The sequence below is a fragment of the Ochotona princeps genome, chromosome 2 (genome assembly GCF_030435755.1).
Source record: "Ochotona princeps isolate mOchPri1 chromosome 2, mOchPri1.hap1, whole genome shotgun sequence".
In the NCBI taxonomy this organism is placed as follows: domain Eukaryota; kingdom Metazoa; phylum Chordata; class Mammalia; order Lagomorpha; family Ochotonidae; genus Ochotona; species Ochotona princeps.
The window spans coordinates 31,569,264-31,596,085 of record NC_080833.1 but is presented as its reverse complement, the minus strand read 5'-3'; the positions used below and the strand labels follow the sequence as shown (position 1 = coordinate 31,596,085).

Genomic DNA, 26,822 nt, shown 5'->3' with positions numbered 1-26,822 from the left:
GACCGTCCGGAGGGGACCGGCTGCCAGGGGCTGAGGTGGTGGCGGCGGCGGCGGAAGGTGCGCCCGCCCCCCTCCGAGCGTCGGGCAGTCTGTAAGTCCGCTGGCCTCTTTGGGATCCTCCGTGCCGCCGCCCTTCCCCGGCTGTGGCAGCTGGCCCGAGCCCGGGCGGCCGGCCTGCTTGGCGTTCGCGTGGGGCCGCGGGGCCCAGTGCTCCCCGCCGCGGCCCTTGACGCGCCAGGCGCACCGGGGGTCCCGGGGCGGGGCGCGGCTGCGGTGGGCCGGGGGAGGTCGGGGTGGTGGGCACCAGCCCAGACCCAGAGTTGGTGATGCGGGGTTCGAGTTCGGTGCTGCGGGGAGGCAAGGACTGCGGGTCGCGGGGCTGGGACAACTCACAGCCGCCACCTGCCCGGGACCCCGCTGGAAAGGGGCTAAGAAGAGCGGGTTTGTAAACCTCCTCCGGGGGCGGGAGCGGCTCGTGGCCTGGACGCGGCCGCCGCTGTGGGCGAGGAGTCGGGTGAGCCCCACAACGGACCTGTAAGTCCTGAAAGGGTTCCTCCAGCGTCCCGTGCCGGAGTGCCAGTGAAAACCTTCCGTTTATACGTTAATAATTGGACAAGCCCGTGTGGACTGCTGTTCCCAAGGAAGCCCGTTCTGCTCCCCCCCGCCCCCCCACGGCACAGATCACGGAGACACAAACAGCTGCCCCCGCCCTTGCTAGTTTCTCCGCAGATGCCACGACGTCTGAAGATAGCGATCAAGACCCCTCCACTCCCACCCCAGTCTTCACTAATTCCCGTTGCTTCTGGAATTTCTCCTGTTGAGATTCTCTGATTTGTTTTCTGGATCAACTGCAGGTTGTGCAAATTCCCTTGAAAGGAGAGCTTCCAGCTGGGAGCAAGGAAGCGATCAATAGCTAGTAACTCGGAGAACCCCTTGGCCCTAAACACTCACCTGCTTAGGTTAAAAAACGTACTCCCTTCCTCAATCCCTCTTCTTTGTGTTTAGAACTTTTTAAAAATTAAAAAAGTCGGTGTTGAAACAAACCAAAAGAGGTTTTATTTTGCGGAAGTTTTTGTTTTTCCCCTTTAAAAAATGTCAGTAAGCATGTTATCAAGTGAATCAATAATGTGTATCAAAGGATTTTCAGGTGTCGTGTGTCATGCAAACAGAAAAGCATACTGTTTTTAGTCTGAAAAGGATTGGGATCTGGTTTGGTGCCAAACTGCAATTTAATATTCGTTTGCAACGGGAAATGCTTTGTTGCATCGAACTCCTTGCTGTATTTCTGACAGCAAATAGAAAGCCAAAGTTCCTTAAATATATTTATATGTTTACACACTTTCTCTTGCTAACTGACACTATTTTTATTTTGTTTTTTTACATCACTTAACCTTTGTGGTAGTAGAGTTGTTTTAAGAAGAATCTTTTGCTAACTTCTTAACCCCTTGCCCAAACCACCCTGTAGGGTTAGTAATTTTTTAAGTTCAGCAGAGATGTGATATTTCATAGATAAAGTACTAAGCTCTTGTGTGTGGAACCCTGTTGAAATTCTAAGTGAACTTTCACTGTTTTTATAACATAGGCAAGCACATACCAGCAGTCAGAACTGGTTCTTTATCTTTCTTCTCATACCTTCGTTTAAAAGTTGGTCAGTGGTTTCAAAGTTTGGAGCATATATGTCAAGTTCTGATTCCAAATGTTTGTGAAAATGCTCTTTCCCACTTATGTAAGTGAAGTTTTGTGTAGCACTATTCTATTCTGTCTGGAACTGTAGAGATGCAGAAAAGGCTGTGGCTGTTGCCTTCAAAACATTTAGCATCAAAGATATGGAAGTCTAAATGGTAGGAAGGTGTTAAATGACTATTCTACTGAAAACATACACTTCTCATGTTCTAGCCTCTATACATATGTGCCTACTATGTGTCAGTCATTATGTAATGTGCATAACGCCAAGATGAATAAGAGTTCTAGTCCTTGTGGAGCTGTCAAGCTGGGTGCTTAAATAGGTCATCTCAGAATAAGGGGGGAAGCTCTGCATGTGATACTAAGATTGCCTGATAACCAGGGCTCTTAGACCAGGATAGGAATCAAGGCTTTGGGGACTAGATGATGCCTGACCCAAATCTTAAATGGCAAATAAGGAGTTAGGCAGCAATGAGTAGAAAGTATGCTTCAAACCATAAATAACTCGAGCAAAGCATTCATGTGAGAAAAGGAATTGCTTGCATTGAGAACCACAGATAGTTTGGGAGTGCTAAGAATAAAGAGACTGTCTACTGAAATTAGTGCATAATTTTTGAAAAACCACTGAAAAATTTTTATCAGAATGGTTGAAGTAACCTTTCAAAAATATTTTTGTAGGGATGAATTTGAGAAAAGCTGTGAGACTTTATGACTGATTGAATGCATAGGTGAAAGAATAAGGAGTCTGGTATGATATGCAAGCTTTTGGCTTGGATGACTAGGGGAATGGTGATAACATTAACTGAGAAAGGAAGCTAAATGGTACGTTTCAGATGTGAAGATGTTACGATTTCTTGACTTAAACCTACGATTTCTTGAGTTAAACCAGTGAGCAAATGTAGTAGATGTAAGCTGGGACCAGAAAGTGGGATGTTACTAATGATTCTTATAAGATGTGTAGTTCAAGTGTCTGGTATGGGATGGTTCCCAGTGACAGCTAGGTGTTCTGTGAGGGTAGCAGAGATGAGGGACAGTGAAGCTGGGTGTGACCAGGAATTGTGAGGCTCATGAGTGAATTATCTGTGGGGATAGCAAAGTGATTTAAGATGATAGGATATAGAGAAGAGGAAGGCTGTGACCCAGGTGCAGTAAAGATGGGTGATTAATCAGGAGGGTGGTAGATGACAGATAAGGAGATGGGGTCAAGTGATAGAGCCAGATGGTGAGAACCTCAGAGGAGGAGGAGTTTTAAAACACTAGAGGGAAGAGTATTATGTTTTAACTTTTCCCTCCTGGAAGCAGTGTTCTGATCTCTTCTTCTTCATTCAGGGTTCGTATTAATCATTCTGTTTTCTCTGAAGAGTCTCTTGTTAGTCCTGGAACGTGGGAGACCAGATACCTCATGTTAAAGTCTTTCTGTTAATTCTTAATGATAAAAGGCAGTGAAGGAGATTTTTTTTTGCCCCTGAGATTAGTGGGTGGATAGGAGATAATGAGAGCAGTGACGATGTAGTCCTGGTTTCTGAGCAGGGTATAACAGAAAGAGCCTGGACACTAGAGTTAGACCAAGATTGAGCTCTAGACCCTGTCACTCGCTAGTGTTGTGACTACACGTAAATAGCTTTTGCAGACTTCAATGTCTTATCTGAAAAATTCTTACCTCACAGGGTGTCATATAGGAGATTAAATTAGATATATTGACAGAGTATCACTAGAAAAAAAACAAATGGCATGTCATAGATGGAAAATATATGTTAAATCTCTTCCACCCTTTTTAAGTATCTTATTTTCTAGCAGAAATGAAACTTCCTCAGAGACTTAAATTCCATCTAAGGGAGGTAAAAGCAAGATGACACAGCCATTTAGAGGAGGGAGCATCATTTTTCAACCTTTGGAGACAACACTAAGCTTCACATTCAGGAGGAATTTCGTAGGAGTCTTAGAGAAAATAATTTCAGTAGTAATTTAGGTGGAGATACAAAGTAGAGGAATTTTAGAATGTATGTGTTAATAGTTGCCAAACGTTTTGAGTATCAGATTTGTATATGTTGATGGTGGTTTATGTGACTAGAGAGATGGGCTAAGGTCATAGTACGGAAAATTTGAAATTTTAAATTTGGAGTTGATTCTAGATATACTAGGGAACCATGTGGTATATATTCTCTCTATACCTTTGTTTATTGTAGGTTAACTTATAGACATTAATTCAGAAACTTCAAATTTTTGTTTGAGGTAAACCACGTGAAAAAAAATCTGTATTTGCAAAGAAGTTCCCTTATAAGCCAATTTTAGGTTACAAAAAGAATCACTAAGATTTGTAGTGTTGATCTTTGTAATAACCTTCTTTGGCAGATAGGCTTTGTGAAGTTGCGAAACATACAAAATCTCACCAGTGAAAATGACCAATTGCAAATAATTCCTTTTCATTTTACTGAACCTACTTAGATTTGCAAAGAAGTCTGGGTTCCTCAGTATAACTAAAAATTAACTGTATAGCTTTAGTCAGGTCACTTTTTACTCTCGGATCCTCACTTCCTTCACTTATAAAATAATGCACAGTGTAGGTGTAAAGTTTAGCTAAGGTAGACTGTATAAGGTTAGTCACACACTAGACCTCAAATGTTGGGTCCTTCCCTTACCATCACTAAATGATCCTTTGTCAAGACTTTGGTGCTAATTTGTCCATCTGTGAGCATCAGGGAAGTGCTGGAACTAATTATTTGAGTAACTTTATGGCCAGATAAATCCAGCTGATTATCTGTTCTCTTTGTCTCAGCCTCTCATCACCCATCTTCTATATTATCATTCTTGTGCTGATCTTATTTTCACTTCTTCCAACCTCATTTTTCTCCTTAAACCTGTCCAAATTCCTGTTTCCTACCCTGTTAATCATTTTAGTAGATGTGTTTTTTGGTGAACTGGGCTTAACTGGAAACTATAGGCTCCTTTCTGAGTCATGGAAAGCACATTTCTTGCTTTGTAGTCCTCTTAAATGGGTGTAGCTCATTCTTCCACACACCTCCAATCCCAAAAGAAAGAAATGAGGATAACTATTTCTAGACCAATGCTTCTCCATCTTCTTACAAAAACCCTTATTTCTGGTATATAGGTCTTCTCTCTCCCTTGGGACCTGACACACAGTTTCCCCTTGTTCTTCAGTTACTGCCCTCAACATGGGTGACACTATTACTCATGTGGAAGACTTATTTCTCCAAATACAGTGATTTCTTTAACTCAAGCTATCATCTCTAGCTAATTAACTCCCACATTCATACTATAAACCTTATATCACCCAGATGTGGTCCATCTCTGAAATTATAAATGAGGATATGTGGCCTTGTTTGAAATTTCTCTATCTGAACTTCAGTTGTTGCCATTTTATCTGCTACTTGACACCATTAAAACCTGTCTTTATTTTCTCCCCTATCCTGCATAATTTCTCTAGTCTGCCACTGTTTCATTTACTCTTTTGTCTTTATCCTTTACTTCAGTGTTGCATTGCCTCATCGTGTCTGGGCAAAGTCCCATAGCTTGTTGAATCAAATTAATTTTTTTCTCTTTGCCTGTATCAGCTCTGCTGAGTTTTGCTGGAGAAAAATCACACAATTATGTGGATTATTATGCCTAGTCATTTTTTGGCCCTGTTTTCTTTGATGTCTTATGTCAAACCTATTCTGTTTTCAGGCTTCTTGCCAACACATTTCTCCTCTCACTCTCAGTTTATGGCCCACTTCTTTTTTGAAAGGCAAAATAAGTAGGAAAGGGGTATTGTCACATGCCTATTTCCTGTTTAATTTGAATTTCTTAATACTGTAAGGCAGGATGCCAGGTCATTTATTATAAACTCCAGTAACTGTGATAAAGCACTGATGTGTGGATAGAGGAAGTGCTGTACCAGATTGTAAACAGCTAGTGAATGTCAAAATGAGTCCTCAAGACCATCTTACTGCAGGTTGTGTGCTTGTCCAGAGTGACTCATTGCTTCCTTTGGTTACCTTTTAAAAATATTGTGCTATTCGAACTTCTTGCTGGTTCTACTGCAAGTCATCATTTACTATCATTAACTAAATTTTAAAGCAGATGAAAGCTACTACATTATTTTTCCCTTATGTGTTTACTGTAAATGTTACAGTTGTTTGCTTTAAAATTAAAAAGCTTATACATAGGATATATTCATTTTAACCGTTATGGCCATTGCTCAATTTTTTTATAGGCACATTTCCAAGTATTTGCATATGATAATTGTTTTACACTCATGCTTATGTAGACTTTGCTCTGGGACATTTAAACATGATGGCCGTTATGTTCTGTTAAATATAATAGAAAACATGAGAATTAGCATACTTATTCTTGAAGACATTTAAGAAGAGAACAACCACTTGTATTAAATAATTTAGAATTTTAGACTTCCAGTAGGATTTTTTTTTTAGTCCCCTGAAATGTCTCTGTTGCCTTCAGGGTCTACCAGGAATTCTGTAAACCAGATTTTCTCATTTCGTTAAAAAAGGAATTTGTGAGCATAGAAATTTTTAAAACCTGATATGCATTGGCAGTTATACTTCCAAATTAAGAGACTAAAGAAGCTTAGAAGCATTGTCTATTTGTGTATGCTTATTTGATTTTTAATTTGTTTATTCACTCAGCAAACAATAGTATCTACTAACTGCCAGACATTATACCATGTGCTGTGGCAAAGACGACTACCATAATTTAGAAAAGAAAAATAAGGTTTAACAACATAGTTGTAGTATGTTTAACAACCAAACATTACCATCCATAATATTAAAGGATTTCCACAAATGGATTAGAGATAGCTCAATAGAAAAATTATGTGGCATAAATAAGACATTTCAAGTGTTTATTAAACATTCATCAGTAATTAGCAAATTAAAATCAAAGTTCTAATGAGTAAATTAAAAGCAAATTCAAATTCTAATGAGGTACTGTGACATCTATCAAATTGGCAGTAGATAAGAAGTCACATAATGGCAAATATTGGTGGAGATGTGGAATTAATGAGACTCTTTCGAACTTTTTGTTTATATAAAGATTTACTTGAAAGGTAGAGTTACAAAGAGAAATCTTTCATTCCCTGGTTCTCTCTCTAAATGGCTGCAGCAGCTAGGCTAGGGCCAAGCTTCTGGGTCTTCCAAGTATGTGCAGAGACCCAAGTACTTGGGCCATCCTCCACTACTTTCTCAGGCACATTCCTATGGAGCTGGATAGGAAGTAGAGCAGTTTGGGCTTGAACCAGCACCCATGTTTGATGCTGGCTCTGCAGGTGGCAGTCCAACCTACTCTGTCACAGCACTGCCTCCACTTGGCAGTTTCGCTTCAAAAAATTTTAAAAATTTTATTTGAAAGGCACAGTTACAAAATAAGAGAGAAAATATATATGTGTGTGTATTTTATATATATATATAATATATATATGTACATATATATATATAGAAGGGGGGAGAGAAAGAGAGAGAGAGAGAGATTAGTCATCTGCTCGTTCACTCCCCAAATGAGCACAACAGCTAGTGCTAGACCAGGAGCGAAAGTCAGGAGCCTGGAACTCCATATGGATCGCATATGTGAATGTAGGAGCCCAAATACTTGGGCCATCTTCTGCGGCCTTCTCAGTCACATTAGCAGGGAGCTGGACTGGAAATAGAACAGTCAGGACTTGAACTTATATGCGTATGGGATCTTAGCATTGCAGGCAGCAGCTTAGCCCACTTACTTACTTGAAAGGCAGAGTTACAAAGAGAAAGGGAGAGACAAGTGAGAGAGCTTCCATTTACCAGTTCACTCCATAAGTGGCTGTAATAACCAGGTAGGTCAAAGCCAGGAACCTGAAATTCCATCCAGGTCTCCCACACATGGGTTACAAAGATCCAAGTAGTCGGGCCATCTGCTGCTACTTCCCCTGGTGCATTAGCAGGGAGCTGGAGCACAAATGCAACATGTGGAACTCAAACTGGCACTTATCATGGGATGCTGTATTGCAGGCAGCAGCTTAACCCACTCCTCCACAATGTGGGCCCCTCTTAGACAAGATTAATGGGAATAGACATTGCGCAAACATGGCAAAGAGCAATTTGACATATCTATTAAAAATTAAATGTGTATAAACTAAAATCTAGCATTTCCACTCTTGGATGTATCTCCTTCAGAAATTCTCCACTATGTGTCACAATATTTATCGGTGTCTCCTGTCCCGCAGAAGAAATCACCCGACACTGGAGGACGTTTCAGAGGCACTTTTATTCCAACCTTCAGTTCCTTCTTTGGGGCAGAAGCCCCTGGCTTATATATCCCTCCTATCCGTTAAATCTGTTACCCAGAAGCCTTCAGTTAAGTCAGTTAATTCCGTTATTTCCGTTACACAGAGAACCTCCTCACCCCTCCCCCAAGGCCCCTGGCTATCTCTCAATCCTCCAATCAGCTTACATACCTGAGGCAAGCAGTAAAGGGCCAATCACAGGGCACTTCCTGAAACCTGTCTCCAAAAGGAAGTAGGGTCCAGGTGCCATCTTAGGGCAGGGCATTATCAGTGCTCCCAACAACTCCCCCTTCTTGTTTTATTAAGCAAGGGACCGTGCCTGTCTTAGGTGTTCCGAGTTCGGGCTCCCCTTGCCCGTCATGGGCTAACCACGTGGCTAGGAACGTGGTGCCTGTCTTAGCTTGGTGAAGCTGTATCGGATACTTACCCGTCTCTGGCTACCGGTCCAACATGCCTAGCCAGACTTCTGGAGAGTCTCTGTTGTGAAGGGCAAGCACAGCTTGCACTAGCAGCCGCTGTATGAAGCGTCCACTGACCCCAAAGAAATAATAAGATAAGGCCCAGGCCTACTATACCGGCCCATTGGCGTGCAAAGGAAAGACCCTTTAGTATCCAATTTGTCCATTGCTCTACCATGGCAATCTCTACTTTGGTGCTATTTATAGTGGATAACTCTTTGGGCAAATTCAATGCTCGGGACCCATTGGTGACAATAGAAGGAGTAACACACAATCCAGGTAAATGGAGCTTGTACACATACATAAATAGCATTATAAATAACATCACGACTGCAATTAACTTTAACATCTTCCCATATTCTAGAACTATTACTACTATAATTACAATTTTTTATCACTACCTTATCAATAAATGCAAAAGCTGATATATCTGAACATCTACCCCTACTGGTGCACAATACCCAAGCATTCCAGGGCAGGGCAGATACAGATTGAACAGGATTACCATATGTATAATTATATCAAACTGAACATCCCAAGTCCCATATAAATAAACCGTGTAAATTATCAAACTAAACATCTCGAGTCCCATTCAAATAAACTGAAAGGCTTCTAAATAGATTAGCTGCAAGTTGGAAACTGAGAGGACCTCAGATAACATGTCCACCTGTTCTTAAGTCAAGTCCACTCATCAGCTTATGATTAGCAAGCCAGTCCAAACATGTTGGTTAAGCTGCTCCTGTGTCTGAAGAACCACAGAGATCTGCCACGCCAGGGTGTACACAGTCATAACCGCCGGTAGCTATTGCTGTTACAGTGGCAGCGGTAACCCTGAAGTCATACTCTGGCCGCAGGTGGACTGACAGGTCTTTTTCTTTAACTGTCATCGTTCTGGGAAAATAGGTGGGCACACACATCACCACAGCCAGCGGGTACTCAGTTGTATTCCAACATTCTGAAAGAAAACAATCTATTCCACAAGTTAAGTGAATCTCTGCCTAACTAGCATTGCTAACAAGAAACACAAACGGATAAAAGCAATTCTGCAACTGGCCTCCAAAAATCATGGACATTGCTGCTTCCACAGCAGAAACAGAGGCTTCACCTCAAAAGAATTCGTGGTTATACTCTGCATAGGATTTTAGTAGGAATACTTATGTCCTCTAAATGTACTGTTTTTATCTGTGAGAAAATTTTTGGAAAAGGTAAAAGAATGGCCACTATTTCTAAGGTTTAATTAGTCAATGCAATGCAGGGTGATGGTACAGTAGAATTACTAATATTAATACTCACCTGAAAAATAATAACTAGCTTGTCCTTTGGGGATCTATATTGATCCCTATTCCCCCTTTCTGTTTATATAGCATAGTTTTAATCTTTTTTTTTTTATGCTTCCATAGCTTTATTGCCTCTTGGCACCATGTTTTAGCCTGTTCATACACTAACTGCTTTACCAAAGGCATTGCTGACTCCAGCTCCCCAAAAATTCTAGAGGCAGTTTGAATAAGTCTAGCTACAAAATCAACATAAGGCTCATTGGCTTCTTGAATAACTTTGGAGAGACATCCCTGTAGATCCCCACTGCCTGTTCTAAATTCCACTGGGGGTTTCCTGCAGCAGCATTATGCTGCACAGTGTCTGAACAAAACTCTTGGTATGCCACCTTCCAAGAAAAAGCATGGGCAGAAATTGAGCTATTTATAAAAAGAGCTCCAGACCCCCAACAGCTGGGGTCACACACCAGACAATCTGATAGTCTGGTTTAAGGAGAAACTGGCAGGAAATATCAGGACCTAAGTGCTTAACAAATACTAATATATAATATATAAAAGCCTAATATACTTGCTTGTCCCGTCGCTCTTCCGATTCAAATGCCATCATCTTGGCCAGTACCTGAGCTTTCATAAGACTCAGCAGCAGGAGCTTGCCAGACAAGCCTCTCAGGAATCCACCTCGGACCATTTTCATTTTTTGGGAAAATACAGACTGATCCTCACCCCCAAATGAGGACGGGATCTGGGCCTTGGGTCTGAGGTACCAGGTTGCTTACTCTTATAGGGTTAGTATAAAGTGAAAACTATCAAATAATAGCTTTACTAAACATTTATCCCAAAGGCCTACTTCCTGTTATAAATGAGACAGGAATACAGGTTAATAATAAATGTATCAATGATATAATATATTTTAAAAACAATTATTAGTAATTTAAATTACATAAATTTAAGAAATCCATGTTAACTAGTAATCTTATTCAAAGTAAATGAATTTGTAGCAAAGGTTTAACATCACTTAGATATTTTTACAATCCTATCAGAAAGCTCTGGGAGTGTCTGCAGAATTCAGAGCTCAAGGCAACCTGCTTTTGCTGTTGATATGCAAATTATGTGTCCTGGGTTTGTAGTTGAGGATCCAGATAGCTGATGAGACAGATGCATTAATTTACCTGCTTTTTAAAATGTTTCATACAGGAAGTTTAAACTTAATTCACAAAAGCTAGAATATATAGAAGACAAACATTAAGACACACATGTGTGCGCGCGCACACACACAAACACATGCTTTTGGAGACTTAAAAAAAATTATTCTCAATCAAACTTAGTAATAGTAGTGTTCTCCAGAAACCAGTAGCTGTAAAATCATCAAGTAAATAGTCTTGAACAAAAACCTTAAGAAAGAAAAGTCACCGCTATGCAATCTTTTCATCATTGCAAGAATGCTAAGTTTAGTCTTCCCAATAATATAGCTACCCTAAGAATACGTCATTAAAAGTGTGCAAACTAAAATTTAAACCTTCACAACTCCATGGATGTATACAACAGTTTGACACGACAAAATTTTACTACATTTGGCAATAATCTTAATCCAATCAACCTGATTAACTGTCTCCACAAAACGGGAGATAAATCCATTGGCATTCTTGAGACCTCATAAGAATACCAAGGGAAACCCCAGAATTGGAAACTTTTGAATTCTTGGATGCCCCTTTAAGGATGGCTAAAAATACCTGGAAGAAGGTTTTTGTTGTTGTTAGTATAACACATTATAGGTTAGACTTCGTTATTGACATGAAATCATCACTCAAATACCTTTAAAACAAATACAAAATCTTTACCAATTTAAAGCAGTGAGAAGTTTGATAACAAGCCGAAAACACAGGAATTATTTTAAACTATAAAAATGCTTTATATACAATAAATACCACATTAATTTAACTTATACCTTGAAATAATTTAATAGTGAATTACAGTTAACTTCTATAACAAATTATTTGCGATAAAATTTTACATTTTTGAAAACATCACAAATGAAACCTTAAGAATTACAAGAGATAAAATAGGTTTTTTTTTTTCTTGACCTTTTCTTTCTGATCATACTAAAAAGATATTTAAAAGGTAGAAAACAAGGCAACAGAAAACTTAGGGTCAAGTAATGGAGGTCTGCATGAATCAAAAAGCAGCCACCTGTAGCAATATAAGGCGTGACTAACAAAATCAGCATCCCAAGAACTGCTATCAGAGCAAAGCATTTAGCCAAGCTTTTAATGGGTGGAGGATCCTCAGAAGACTCACTTCCAGAGACCTCTTCCTTATCCTCGGAGTCTGACTCTCCTGACTCACTTAACAATCTCTGCAGCAGGTGCTGCATGCGCACCATGGAGGACAAATTCCCCATTGCTCTAACCTTTCTCTAGTCACTCAACCGTGAACCTTCTTGTTGCCAACCGCGAACCTTTTTATTTTTGTTTTTCTTGTCGCTAACCTGTGAACCTGACGTGCACGTCCCCACCTAGTGCAGCTTCCTGAGCAAAAGGCTCAGTTGTAAACTAATTCCCGCTGTAAGCGGCTCCCTGAGCGATCTGCTCAGCTACTTACCTTCCTGGTATTCACCAGCTAACTTCTGTCCGAGTATCATGGCACCAGATATCAGTGTATCCCGTCCCGCAGAAGAAATCACCCGACACTGGAGGACGTTTCAGAGGCACTTTTATTCCAACCTTCAGTTCCTTCTTTGGGGCAGAAGCCCCTGGCTTATATATCCCTCCTATCCGTTAAATCTGTTACCCAGAAGCCTTCAGTTAAGTCAATTAATTCCGTTATTTCCGTTACACAGAGAACCTCCTCACCCCTCCCCCAAGGCCCCTGGCTATCTCTCAATCCTCCAATCAGCTTACATGCCTGAGGCAAGCAGTAAAGGGCCAATCACAGGGCACTTCCTGAAACCTGTCTCCAAAAGGAAGTAGGGTCCAGGTGCCATCTTAGGGCAGGGCATTGTCAGTGCTCCCAACAAATATTCATGCAACATTGTTATAGCAAAACATTTTAAAGTATTCCAGGTGTCTGTCAGTGAAGCAATGAAAATGTCATGGCATATTTGCCTGGTAGAATTCCATATAATACTGAAAATTAGTGTATTATATCTGTATAATAAGTAAATTGCTGAAAGGTTGAGTGAGTAAAGCAAATTGCAGAATACACTTATAAGAAGTTTAATATACATATATTGTTTTGGAAGATGTAATGCTTGTTTAAGTACATGGCAATATCAAAATGAAGAGTATTCAGTGTCTGTTTCCAGTAGTTTGTCTGTCTGTCTGTCTGTCTGTCTTTCTTTCTTTCTTTCTTTCTTTTCTCTTTCTTTCTTTCTTTCTTTCTTCTTCTTCTCCTTCTTCTTCTTCTTCTTCTTCTTTTTTTTTTTTTTAGGATCTGTTCTTTTTTGAAAGGCGCAGTTAGAGACAGAATCTTCTATCCACTGGTTCACTCCCCAAATGACTACCACAGCCAAGGCTAAACTAGAAACTTTATCTGGGTCTTTCATGTGGGTGCCTGGGTTCAAGTACTTGGGCCTTGTTTCACTGCTTTCGTATCACACCAGTAGTGAGCAAGATTAAAAATGGAGCAGCTGAGACACAAGCCAATACCCAAATGAGCTATGCAGTGGCTCAACTCACCATGCAGTGACTTACTTTAGTGTGCAGTGGCTTAACTCACTATGCAATGGCTTGACTTGCTAGGCCACAATGCCAAATCCCCATAGTGGTGTCTCTGAATGGTAGACTGGGGAGAAAAGCCCAGGAAGAATATGGGGCAGAACACACATTGTCTTAAATTGTATATATTTTTTTAATTTTAATTTTTTTTTATTGGAAAGGAAGATATACAGAGAGGAGAAACAAAGATCTTCCATCCACTATCACTCCCCAAGTGGCTACAACAGGCAGAGCTGAGCCAATCCAAAGCCGGGAGCCAGGAGCCAGGAGCCAGGAGCCAGGAGCCAGGAGCTTGTTCCTAGTTTCCCACATGGGTAGAGGGTCCCAAGGCCTTGGGGCATCCTCTACTGCTTTCCCAGGGCACAACAGGGAGCCGGATGGGAAGTGGAGCAGCTGGACTATGAACTGACACCCATATAGAATCCCAGCTGTTGGAACCATTTGGAGAATGAACCAGCAGACAGAAGTGCACGAGTTTCTTTCTTTCTCCCTCCCTTCCTCCCTCCTTCTCTCTACCCCTCTTTCCCTATCAAAGAGATGAAAATAAATAAGCATAAAACAAAAAGAAATAGCATATCTGATCTGGGGGGTGTTGTTTCAGTAGGTTTGGGATATTTCCTCTGGTAATTCTTTTTGGTGGATGGGGGAAGCGATGTTCTGGTTTTAAAATGTTGGTAATGTATTAACACTTTAATTGCACAAGGCAGAAATCTGACACCTATATGGATTGTTTACTTAGGGCTCAGGGAAGGAAGTATTAATAATCTTCATATGGCTTCTGGATTCTAGCTCAGTGTTATCACTCAAGAAAGTGTCTAGGAGGACCTGTTATCCCTACAGTGGTAGATCCTTCTTTCTTTCTCTTTCTCTCTCTCTCTCTCTCTCTCTCTCTCTCTCTCTCTCTCTCTCTCTCTCTCTCTCTCTCTCGTGCTTACTCTTTATGGCCCTAGATAGAATTTTCCAACTCAGCAAGGCTCCTGTGCAAGTGTTAGGTAAATTGAACTTCTTTGGGAAAGACATATTTCCAGTACATTCATGTTAACTCAGGTTGTGGGTTAGTGGGTGGAGAACTTCTGTCCGCTGGTTCACTTACCAAATTTTTGTGAGGGCTAGAACTGGGCCAGGCCTAAGTCAGGAGCCAGGAACTCTGGCCCAGGTTCTTGGGCCATCTGTGGCTTTCCCAGGCACATTAGCAGGGCTTGGGTCAGAAGTAGAGCAGATGAAACTCAAACTGGCTTTCTGATATTGGATGACAGGTTTGTAAGCAGTATCTTAACCAGTTGTACCACAACACCACTCCTTCCCTATTTCATATTAAGTAGTTTCTTTTTTGATAGGACCTAATTGAAGGTCACATGTATGGCCATATATATTTTATATTTGTTTTATGTCTTTTTTTGTGGTAATGTACTGCAGTAATCGTGAGTCATAGTACAGAAGGAGCTACAGTTGGGCCAACAGTCCCATGCCACATTTTAAGAATGGCCAACTTTTCAGCATGTTGCAAATAAGTTCAACAATTATATTTGAGCCAGGCCAAAGCCAGGAGCCTAGAACTCCATCTGGGTCTCTCATGTGAGTTGGAAGGGGCTATAGTATAGACAGTCATCAGCTGCCTTTCCCAGGTTCAGTAACAGGAAGCTGAATTGGAAGTGGAGCATCTGGGATTTAAACTGGCACTCTGATATGGGATGCCAGTGTCATAGTCTTACTGTACCACACCAGTAGCCCCAATATGTGTAGATTTTTTAAAATTAAGAAGTCCCCATACCCTCCCACTCACCATATAATTGAATTAGGACCTCAAGGAGGTAGAATATGGGAACCGGTATTTTTAAAAAGCTCTTAAAGTGATTCTGATACTTGCTAATTATTGCCCGTTTCAGAGAAGGACTTAATTCATCTCTTTGGTCAGGCCACGAAACTGGGAGTCATTTCTGAAATTACCTTTATTTTTACTTCATTGTTGATATCCATTAGGACTATAAATAGTCCTGGTAAGTCTTTGTGCCACTCTCCATTTATTTCCTTTACTTTAACACAGGCCACCATGGCTCTTCCTTTGGACCATTGTATCAATTCCTAAATGGTTTTCATGCTTCTGCATCATCCCCTACCAATACTGTTGCCACAGATTATACCAGGTCATTGTGCTATTATACTGAATATATGAAAGATATTTTCCATTTTAGTTATATAATATGAAACCTACATTCTTAATCGTAGGTGCTGCTATCATCCTCTAGATAAATTCCAGTCACATTGGTTTCCCTTTTTGCTTCTTGACTGTGTGAAGCAGTTTTTTGCCTTTCAGACTTTGTAGATTCTGTTGGCTCTGCCTGGAAAGGCCTTCGCCTAACTCTTGGTTGGGTCATTTTCAGTTTAAAAATCACTTCTCCTTAGAGGCCTGACTGCTCTTCCACAGTTATTCTTTTTGTTGTACCCCTTAATCACATGATGTAAATATGTGTTATTTTCGTTTACAAGTTCCATGAGGGCAGGGCTCTTTGCACTCTTTTTCATGTCTAATACATATAAAGCTTTTCAAACACCAGCATTCATTAAATAGTTGTTGAGTGAATAGCTGTTAGTAACTGTGACTGATAATTTTTGTGATTCAAGTTTCTATCATTTCACCTGAATTACTCAGATGTAATGTAGCTACTCTGTTTCAACTACTCTTGATGCCTTTTATTTTCTCTGTTGGTTGTAGAGTTATCTTTGGAAAAATTTTGTCTTAATATATTTTTCTCTTTATATTGTTCCTATACTTTTTGTTTTTAATGCAGGTTATACTGTTTTATAATTATTTTAAATTGTGATATACAAGATGTAAAATTTTGCATTGTAACCATTTTATGTCTGGTGCACTTGCTGCCACCAGAACTTTTCCCTTCAGAACTTTTTTCTCTTCCCCCAGTGAAACTCTGTACCTACTAAATAATAATCCCTGTTCTCCCTTCCTCAAGATCTTGGCAGCTACTATTGTATTTTCTATCTCTAAATTTGTCTGGGAACTTCATATAAGAAAAATCTTAGCAATATTTGCCATTTTTTGACTGCAAGTCTCGTTGAATTTTCGAATATGATAATTGGTGATTATGGTAGTGCTCTTCATAATGATTACCATTTATTTAGTGGGTTTTTTGGGGGGAGAGGTCAGGGTTTTTTATCTTGATTATGATCTATGCGAATAAATGACTTTATCCATCATTTGATAATAAAAGAAAGTGAAACTAAGGAAATTGAATGGTTTAGCAAGTGTTCTATAGCTCAGCAGGGTAACTATAATTGACAACAGTTAAATGGCTATTTTGAAATAACTGGTAGAGAAGATTTTGTTTGTTTCCAATGAAAATAATAAATGTCTAAGGTGATAAATATGGCAGTTACCCTGATCTGGTCATATACATATATAGATCTTTAAATGTCACACTGTGATTCCATAAATATGTACATTTAGTAGGTGTCAAGTACAAGTAAAATATATTTTTAAAATAAAATTTACATAGCTTAGCCTGGTGGCCTAGTGGCTAAAGTCCTTGCCTTGCATGCACCAGGATCACATATGGGTGTTGGTTTGTATCCCTGGTGGACCCGCTTCCCATCTAGTTCCCTGCTTATGGCCTGCAAAAGCAGTAGAGGATGGCCCAAAGCCTTGGGATCCTGCACCCATGTGGAAACCCAAAAGAAGCTCTTGGTTCCTGGCTTTGGATCAGCTCATCTCTGGCCATTGCAGACACTTGGGGAGTGAACCAGAAGATGGAAGATCTTTTTCTGTCTCTCCTTCTTTCTGTGAATCTGGCTTTCCAATAAAAAATAAATAAATCTTAAAATAAAATTTAGATAATGAAAAGACAATGAAATAATCAGTAAGCTATCAAGACCTTTCAAGTGAAATTTTAAAAATAAACTTAGCTCTTTAAATAAATAATTCATCCATAATTGTGGTATGTGAAGCAACAGATGCAAAATTTGTTCAGTGTTTTGTCTTAAAAAGGCTCTTGCTATGTTTATTATGCCAAAATGGGATAGATAGTCTCTAACCCATGTCAAGAGAGCATTGGAAAGGTATTGAATAGTTTCCTGTCCTTTTACATGTCTGATTTTCTTGTTGTTTCAAAAAAAAATAGTTCAAGAAAAAATTCAGTAACAATATTTAGTTTTATTTTCATGTTAAGATTTGAATTTTTATTTTCCTTTAGATTTTAAGCTTTTATCAAAACAAGGTTCATTATCTTTCATTCTTATATCCATAATATCAGTCTGACAATCAGAAGTCACTAAACATGTTTCTCTGAATCTGCTCTTTCTTTGCTGTTCAGTTAAACTGGTTTCTGTGACACAGCTGTAAATTTAGTTCCTACTTTTAAGGAGCTTAAAGTCCAGTTGGATATGACATTTAAAGGAAAAATCGTCCTCATCAAAATCAATTCCTATTTGAATCTGTTATTGTACCAAACATATTGACATTAAATGACCCATTTTTAAAAAATGTGATATTGCATTTCTGTCATTTATAGGGCTTGGTTCACATGAGGAACATTTTGGGGGGAATTAGCTATTACTGGTCTGTGTCAGTGGGTTGAAAGTAGTGCATCTAAAAATATGTACATCAATCAATCAATTATTGTTTGCCCAGCACCCCGTTGGTGCTTGCCACTCTTGAACTTATGTGAAGAGTGATTGGATCAGGCACAGTGCTCCCTCTGGGGTTCATGGTCTTTCTTTGCATGAACAAGTAAACCCAATCCCCAAATACCTGACAAAAACTCCAGCTCTTCTCTGATAAATATGTCACTATGTATCAGCTCAAACTCACTTCCTAGTAAAATAATTTAACAATGGAAAGCTCAATGTGTTAGTGTATTAAAGAATAATATGAAAGTCAAATACATGAAAGACCAAGTGATCTGTATCTTTTTTTTTAAAAGATTTATTTTTTGGGCCCAGCAGCGTAGCCCAGTGGCTAAAGTCCTCGTCTTGAAAGCCCTGGGATCCCATATGGGCGCCCGGTTCTAATCCCAGCACCTCCACTTCCCATCCAGCTCCCTGCTTGTGGCCTGGGAAAGCAGTCGAGGACGGCCCAAGGCTTTGGGACACTGCACCCGCGTGGGAGACCCGGAGGAGGTTCCAGGTTCCCGGCTTCGGATCGGCGTGCATCGGCCCATTGCGGCTCACTTGGGGAGTGAATCATTGGACGGAAGATCTTCCTCTCTGTGTCTCCTCCTCTCTGTATATCTGACTTTGTAATTAAAATAAATAAATCTTTAAAAAAAAAGATTGAATTTTTTAATTGGAAAATCAGGTATACAGAGAGGAGGAGAGACAGAGAGGAGATCCTCCATCTACTGGTTCACTCCGCAAGTGGCAGCAGCAGCTGGAGCTGAGTTGATCAAAAGCCAGGAGCCAGGAGCTTCTTTTGGGTTTCCACATGGGTGTGGGATACCAAGGCTTTGTGATGTCTTCAGCTGCTTTCCCAGTCCACAAACAGGGAGCTGGATGGGAAGCAGGTCCACCAGGACACAAACTGGCACCCATATGAGATCCCAGCACATGCAAGGTGAGGACACTAGACTGTCACACTGAGCCCTGATCTGTATCTTTGATAGCACATTTTTCTGTTCACTCTCACTGGTTACTTTTTCACTGAGCCACAGTATAATTCAATCCTTCCATTCTGTTTTAATTTCAGCTATTCTGACACTAAACCACTCAGAGTTAGTACAGACTCCACAAATTTAGGAGAGCCTGTGCCCTCTTTTCCGTAGAGTCCAGTCACATCACCCTCTTCATACATTAGTGTGTTCACCTCTAGGAATGGGCTTTAGCCTTCAATATCCACAGCTTTTATTGATATTTTCTTGTTCCCAAAAGGTTGGGCTACTTGAAGTCCCCATGCTCTAATGACATGATTAGTCCTGGTAACCAGTACACCACCCTGAGCCATCCTGTTAGTGGAAACTCAGGTATGAATTCAGATACTTATTAGTAACAGATATTCTGATCACTTGCAAATTCTGAGGGTTTTAGTAATTGTGTGCTATACGCCTTAGCCATAGACCAAATTATTTATTGTACAACACATAATGCATTAGAAAAAAATGATGCAATGGTTAACAGCGTTTAGAACCAAGCCAGGTACACAGCAAATCTGGACTATACTAATATTAAGTAACTAACATAAAGGGGTGGTTTCATTTTCTAGGGCCATGTTTAGTTTCTTTAGTTTCACTAACTGGATAGCTTAGAAAAACAAATGTGTTTGCTTTCAGGTTAACAGCCAAAAATCTAAAATCAAAGTATTAGTTGATGTTTGCTCTTTGAGACTCTAGAATTCTTTCATGCCTTTTCCAAGTAGTTGGTGATGGCTGTTGATTATTGTTGTTCCTTGCCTTGCAGCTGCATTTCTCTGATCTTGGCCTTTGTCAAAACAGGGTGTTCTCCCTGTGTTTTCTTTTGCTGCCTGGCATTTAAGCTTTTTTTAAAGCACACTAAATCATATTAGGCTTAGCGACCATTCCTCGTGGTTTGTTGTTGAGTTCTGTGATGACCTTTATCTCCAAGGTTGTATTCACAGATATCAGGGTTACATAATTCCAGTAGGTACAGTTCAAAAGTTTGGCCCTCCCAAATGCATGTCCTTCCCATGTTTAAATATATTCAGTGCAGGGACCAGCACTACAGTGAAACAAGTAAAACTGTTGCTTGCAATGCTGCATTCCATGTGGGTACTGGTTTGTGTACCTGATACTCCACTTAAATTATAGCTCCCTGCAAATGGGTTGGGAAAAGCATAGAAGATGGCACAAATGCTTGAACTCCCACCACTGATGCTGGAGATCTGACTTTGGCCTGCTCTGGTCCTGGCAATTGTAGACATCTGGGAGAGTGAACCAGATGGAAGAGCTCTCTCTTTCCTTGCTTTCTCTATAATTATGACCAGATTGGAAGCAGAACAACTGGGACTCATGGCATCACAAGGTGTGGCTTAACCTGCCACAGCACCAGAGCCTGGCTACAGTTCCACTGTAACATTCTCAAAAACCTTGTCAGTCTTCTCATGCAGTGCATGGTGCCCAAACATCTGTTAAGAGGGTCCTCCACAAATTTTCCTATATAATTTTTTCTCTTCCTGGCTTCTGCTATGTAGGTTCCTTGGATCCCTGAATCAAACATAAGTGATTGTCTGGTCACACCAATGGCCCTGTTCCTGGAGCACACTATCTGGATAAGCAGAGAATTTTCCCAATCATCAAGTACTATTTTTTTTTGCATAATAGTTATTCCTCAATTTCACTTTTCATTTGTATTTGACTATGAACACTAACAAGAAATCAGACTGCATTTTAAAACATTGCTATCTTCTTAGCTAAATATTCAAGCTTATTACTTTTGAGGCGTATTTTACCTAGTAGCTGAACATATTCAGATAATTTTGGTCACTTTGTTCTAATAGGATTGCCTTTCTTCAGGTGTCCAATAATATGTTCATTAATTCCTTAAAATAAATTATATGCTTGTAACAATAAACTTTGGTAATATCCTTTGATAGGCATCTCAAAATCTTTCAATCCCCACTCACTATCCAGTTTTAAAGTCACTTCAAAACAGTGTTTCTTAAAGCAGCACTCTGCTCTCAGTACCAAAATTTGAATTAGTTTTCTGCTCCCAAAAACTGTAAGAAACAAAGGAGAGAAAAGAAGCTTCAGAAAGAACATGACCCTACCAATACCTTGACTTCAGACTTCTAGTCTCTAAAACTGAGAAAGCAGATGTTTCTGTTTAAGCCATTCATTTCAGAGTAATTTGTTCTTGCTATCATGAAAAAAGAAATTGGGACTATTATATGCAGCTACTATAGTCACTAGTGAGAAATAGTAAGTAAGTACAAAGTTTCCTATCACGTCTCTCCCTCCACTCCCTCTCTTCCTGATCATATTTGCATCAGTTACACCACATCAAGTTTACTTATTTTAACAGCTTGTCATTTTACTTGATCTGAGGGGATTTTAAGTAGAGATGCCCTTCTGCCAATAAGTCTTCAAACCTTGGAGGAGTGAGAACTTTAATTTTAAAGGCCTTTCTTGTGTCATAATGCCTAGTACTGCTCTTGGTTTTCTCCTCCTGAATGTTTCTGTAATGTCTGCTGTATCCTGGATGTTAGAAGCTTTAGTGCCACTTCAGTGAGCCGTTGGACAGGCAGTTGACTCATAAAGGATGAATTATGTAATGAGTCCTTTACCACAACTGTGCAGTTTTGGGTTATTTTTTTTTTTAAGAACACATCCTTTTCCTATCTTAATGACCACACATACTTTTTAAACTTCTCCTTGGTACCAGTTATACAAAGTACTCTATATTGTTCTTCAGTTAAAAAGACTTAGCCATGGTTATGCTGATGAGAGAGCAGCTGTACTGATAAATCAGAATTTTGGGTTGCCAGCACTGTCATTTCAATTTGTATTGCTTGTACTGAATCCCTTAATAAATTACCACAGTGGTAATGAAAGTAATGAACTTTCTGGAGACCCAGCTGGGACACAGAATGCTATCAGGGGCCTTTCAGGGAAACTGGCATTGTACAAAGTTTAGTTACAGGGTTTCAGGCCTTTTATCCCCTTTGTGAAAAATTTATGGTTTATAAAATTTAACTCCTTTTTAGTACTTGTGTGTTTTTAAGTGAGTATAGAGAAAGCAACTCACTAAACATGCACCTGATGTAAACTACTGTCAGGCAATTCAGCATGTAATGATGAATATGCTGTCCTTCAAGGCTTCACCTTTAAATAAAGAAGAGAGGAATATAAGCAAATAATTAAATATAATGTTTACATTCTTTAAGTAGGCTGTGGGCATTATCCTAGCAATTAAGGTGCCTGTGTCCCATGTCCCATATCATAGTACCTGATTTTGGTTTCAAACTCTAGATTCCTGCTGATTTAATGATGACTCTAAGTAATTGATCTTCTGCCATCGAAGTAGGAGAGCTGGGTTACATTCCTGGGTCCTGACTTCAGCACTAGTCTGGCCATAGTCATTGCAAGTATTTGAGGGAGTGAACTGGTAGATGGAAGAGTTTCTCTGTCTCTCTCAAGTAGTTTTTTGTTGGTTTTGTTTTTGTTTTAGCAATTTGTGGAGTGGTTGGTTGACTCAGTAGTTAAAATCTCACCTGTGGTACCCACATTCCATATTGGACTGCTTTACTGGCAGGCCAGCTTCAATACTCATCCTAGGACGTGGCAGATGATAGATGGTTCACATATTTCAATTGCTGACACTATTGACCTGTATTGGGTTTTGGTCCACCCCCAACTATTGTGGGCATTTGGGGAGTGAACCAATGAATAGAAGATTTTTGTCTCTGCCTTATAAGATGAAAGTAAAAATAATTTTTAAAAATGTAATTTGAAGGTGTTTGAAAATTCTAGAAGCATTAACCAGAAATAGATGAATTTTAGGAGAGAAAATAGTTCTGTAGAAAAAGGAGTTAAGAAGACTGAGGAAAACAGGATTTGTTGATATCCGAGTTAAATTATTTTTGGGGGGCATGGCGCAGTGACCTAATAGCTAAAGTCCTCACTTTGAATGCATTGGGATCCCATATGGATGCCGGTTCTAATCCCGACGGCCCCACTTCCCATCAAGCTCCCTTCTTGTGGCCTGGGAAAGCAGTCGAGGATGGCCCAAAGCCTTGGAACCTTGCACCTGCGTGGGAGACCTGGAGGAGGTTCCTGGCTCCTGGCTTCGGATCGGTACAGCACTGGCCAATGCGGTCACTTGGAGAATGAATCATTGGATGGAAGATCTTCCTCTCTGTCTCTCCTTCTCTCTGTATATCTGACTTTATAATAAAAAAATAAAATAAATCTTTAAAGAAAAAAAGAGAAAATGTGAAATCTTAAAAAATTATTTTTTGTAATTAATACAAGTAGGATAGTATGTGAGTCAGATAACTGAAAATTATCAGCTGCTTTGAAACTGGATTTTTAAAGTCTTGTATGATACATATTGTTGTGTTTTATAAATGTATTTCACGTTAGTTTTATTAAAGTGCTTCTACAAGTAAAAGTGAGATAGTTGCTTCTTATATACCTTTAGAAAATAAAAGATAAATAAGATTTAGATTTCAGGTGATTTTTAAAAAATATTTATTTGGAAAGCAGAATTGGAGAGAGGATAAGACAGAAAGAAATCTTAAATATGCTAACTTACTTGTTTTACTGTCATGGCTGGATTGAAACTGGGCCATTCGAACCTGGAATCTGGAATCCCATCTGAGTCTACCATGTGAGTGGCAGGGGCCCAAGTACTTGGTCAGCCTTTTCTACTTTTCCCAGGTGCAGTAGCAGGGAGTTGGTTTGGAGTTGGAGTGGCCAGAACTCAAACTGGCACTCCAGCATGAATGTGGGGATTGTAGGCATTGGTTTGGCATGCTGTGCCACAATACCTCAGCCCTTGCTGCCACCTTTTTAAGATTGAATTGTGTGGGGCCCGGCGGCGTGGCCTAGCGGCTTAAGTCCTCGCCTTGAACACGCCGGGATCCCATATGGGCGCCGGTTCTAATCCCGGCAGCTCCTTTTCCCATCCAGCTCCCTGCTTGTGGCCTGGGAAAGCAGTCGAGGACAGCCCAATGCATTGGGACCCTGCACCCGCTTGGGAGACCCGGAAGAAGTTCCTGGTTTCCCGGCTTCGGATCGGCGCAGCACCGGCCCGTTGCGGCTCACTTGGGGAGTGAATCATCGGATGGAAGATCTTCCTTTCTGTCTCTCCTCCTCTCTGTATTTCTGACTTTGTAACAATAAAATAAAAATAAATCTTTTAAAAAAAAAGATTGAATTGTGTGGGGGTTGGAACCATGATGTATAGTAGGCTAAGCATCCACCTTCGATGCCAGCATTCCATATGGGCACTGGTTTGAGTCCTAGCTGCTCTACTTTTGGTCCAGCTCCTTACTTATGACTTGATAAGACAATGGAGGATGGCTCAAGGTCTGGACCCCTACACCCACATGAGAGACCTGAAAGAAATCTCTTGCCTCCTGGCTTTGGATCAGCTCAGTTCCAACTGTTGCAGACATTTAGGGAGTGAAGTAATGGGTGGAAGATCTCAGTTACTGTCTTGTCTCTCCTCTCTGTCACTCTGCCTTTCAAATGAATAAATCCTTACAATAAAGAAAGTCATGGAGAGATAAAATTGGGATTGGGAAAAAGTGGTATAATTTGGGGCTGGTGAGTTGGCTCAACTGGCTAATCCTCAGTTTAAGTACTAGCACCTAAAATGGGTGCTGGTTTGTGTCCTGGGTGCTCCACCTCCAATCTAGCTCCCTGCTTGTGGTCTGGGAAAGCACCAGAGCATGGCTCAAGTCCTTGCGACCCTGCATCCATGTGTGAGACCCAGAAGAATTTCCTGGCTTTGGATTAGCTCAGTTCTGTCCATTGTGGTCGTTTGGGGAGTGAACCAGCAGATGGAAGGTCTTTCTGTCTCTCCTCTCTCTGTGAAATCTACCTTTTCAATAAAAATAACAATCTTTTAAAAAAAGTGTTATGATTTACTGTCAGTAGCAAGGCCTGTTTGTTCAGATTCTCTGGGGGCCTCTGTGTCTTAGCTTCTGTTCTCTGAGTATAGAGAGGGAAGCTGTCACAGCTTATGATTTATTTGTTGTAGGGGAAGTTCAGAAAATCCTTTGTAGGTTTTGTGACCTAATTCAGAGGGGAAGTAGTATTGGGGGAGAGAAGATGAGAGTGAACTTGATTCTACTGTTTTACCAGATTCCTTCAACGTAAAATATTTGTAGTATGTTTTGAACCCCATCAGAAGCATACTACAAAAGTGAAAGGGTATTCTTTTCAAGATGTTTATTTATATGAGTGACAGATAGGGAGAGAGAGATCAATGCCTCCAACATTTCATGGCTAGGCGAAGCTGAAGTGGGAACTCCCATCTGGGCCTCTCACATAAGTGGCAGAGGCCTACGTGTTTGGGTCTCATCTGTGCTGCCTATCAGGTGCATTTGCAGAAAGCTGGACTCAAAGTGCAGATTAGCCAGCAGGCCACTCCAGTGTGAAATGCAGAGGTCCCTAGTGGCAGCTTAACCCATTAAACCACAATGCCTGTTCCAAATTTTTATAATTGAAAATCCTTATTATTTCCACCACTTAAATTCTACGGTTATTTTAAAATGTCATATTTCTGTATGTATCTTTCTTCTAACCTCCAGCTGTGTTAAAACTTCTTTGCTGATTCTTTGAGACTTTTTTGTAAGAGGTTCATAACTAATTTGGAGGCCAAAGATGCAAATGAGTATCTCAGAATGTTTGTGGAAAAACTACATTAAGAGATGAGTTTATTTTGGTGCCAAATTTTTCTGAAATCTATGCATAGTTTTTCATAGTATATATCTTCGATAAGGTTTTTTTGGAGACTGTTATACATTTCAAATATTTGTAATTTAATTACTCTTTTCATACTTCCATTGCTTTGTACCGGTGCTGAATTTCATTAACCAGATTGCATACTATTTGGATCTCTTTCTTTCTTTTTTTTTTTTATTCATTGATTACATTATATTATGTGATACAGTTTCGTTGGAACTGGGAATCACCCCACCCCTCCCCTCTCCCTCCCCCCATGTGAAATATTCCACCTTGTTATTTGGATCTCTTTCTACTGTGTTTTTTTTTTAAGTTTATTTTTATTGGAAAGGCAGATACACAGAGAGGAGGAAAGACAGAGAGGAAGATCTTCCGTCCGATGATTTACTCCCCAAGCAGCCACAACGGTTGGAGCTGAGCCAATCCGAAGCCAGAAGCCTATTTCAGGTCTCCCACGCGGGTGCAGAGCTTTGGGCCATCCTCGACTGCTTTCCCAGGCCGCAAGCAGGGAGCTTGATGGGAAGTGGGGCCGCTGAGATTAGAAGGTAGTTGGAAACTGGAGTTGGGAAGTGAATAAAAATATTATAAGATATAGGCATCCTAACCAGTAGGATATCATGAGATCAAATACCACCTCACCCCAAATTAATTTTTTTAGAAATTAGTGCTATTCCTTGGCTAAATACCACTTAGAGTTTATTCCTTGCCTCTTTGTTTATTTTAAAGATAGCTTTACAGAGAGAAGGGGGAGAGAGAGACACAGAGAGAGATTGATCCATCTTGGGTCCCCTGTTCACTTCCAGTGTCAGTCTGAATCCAGGAGCCTGGAGCTGTTTCTGAGCCTCCCATATGTGGGTTTAAGCTTTTTTTTTTTTTCTTTTTTTGGCTTTCAGCTAAGCTTTTGGCTGCCCCTCACTGCTTTCCCAGACCACAAAAAGGGAACTGGATTTCAAGTAAAACAAGCCAGGGCATGAATTGGTACCCCTATGGATGGCAGTGCTGCAGGTGGAAGATTAGCTCACTATGCCACTGTACCAGCTCCAGAACCT

General features: G+C 40.2%; 1 protein-coding gene across 4 annotated transcripts in view; it reads left to right on the top strand.

The window, feature by feature from the left end:
- SCMH1 (Scm polycomb group protein homolog 1) overlaps nt 1–26,822 on the top strand; it is a 188,664-nt gene that overhangs the window by 89 nt on the left and 161,753 nt on the right. The gene's annotated exons all lie outside the window — the stretch shown is intronic.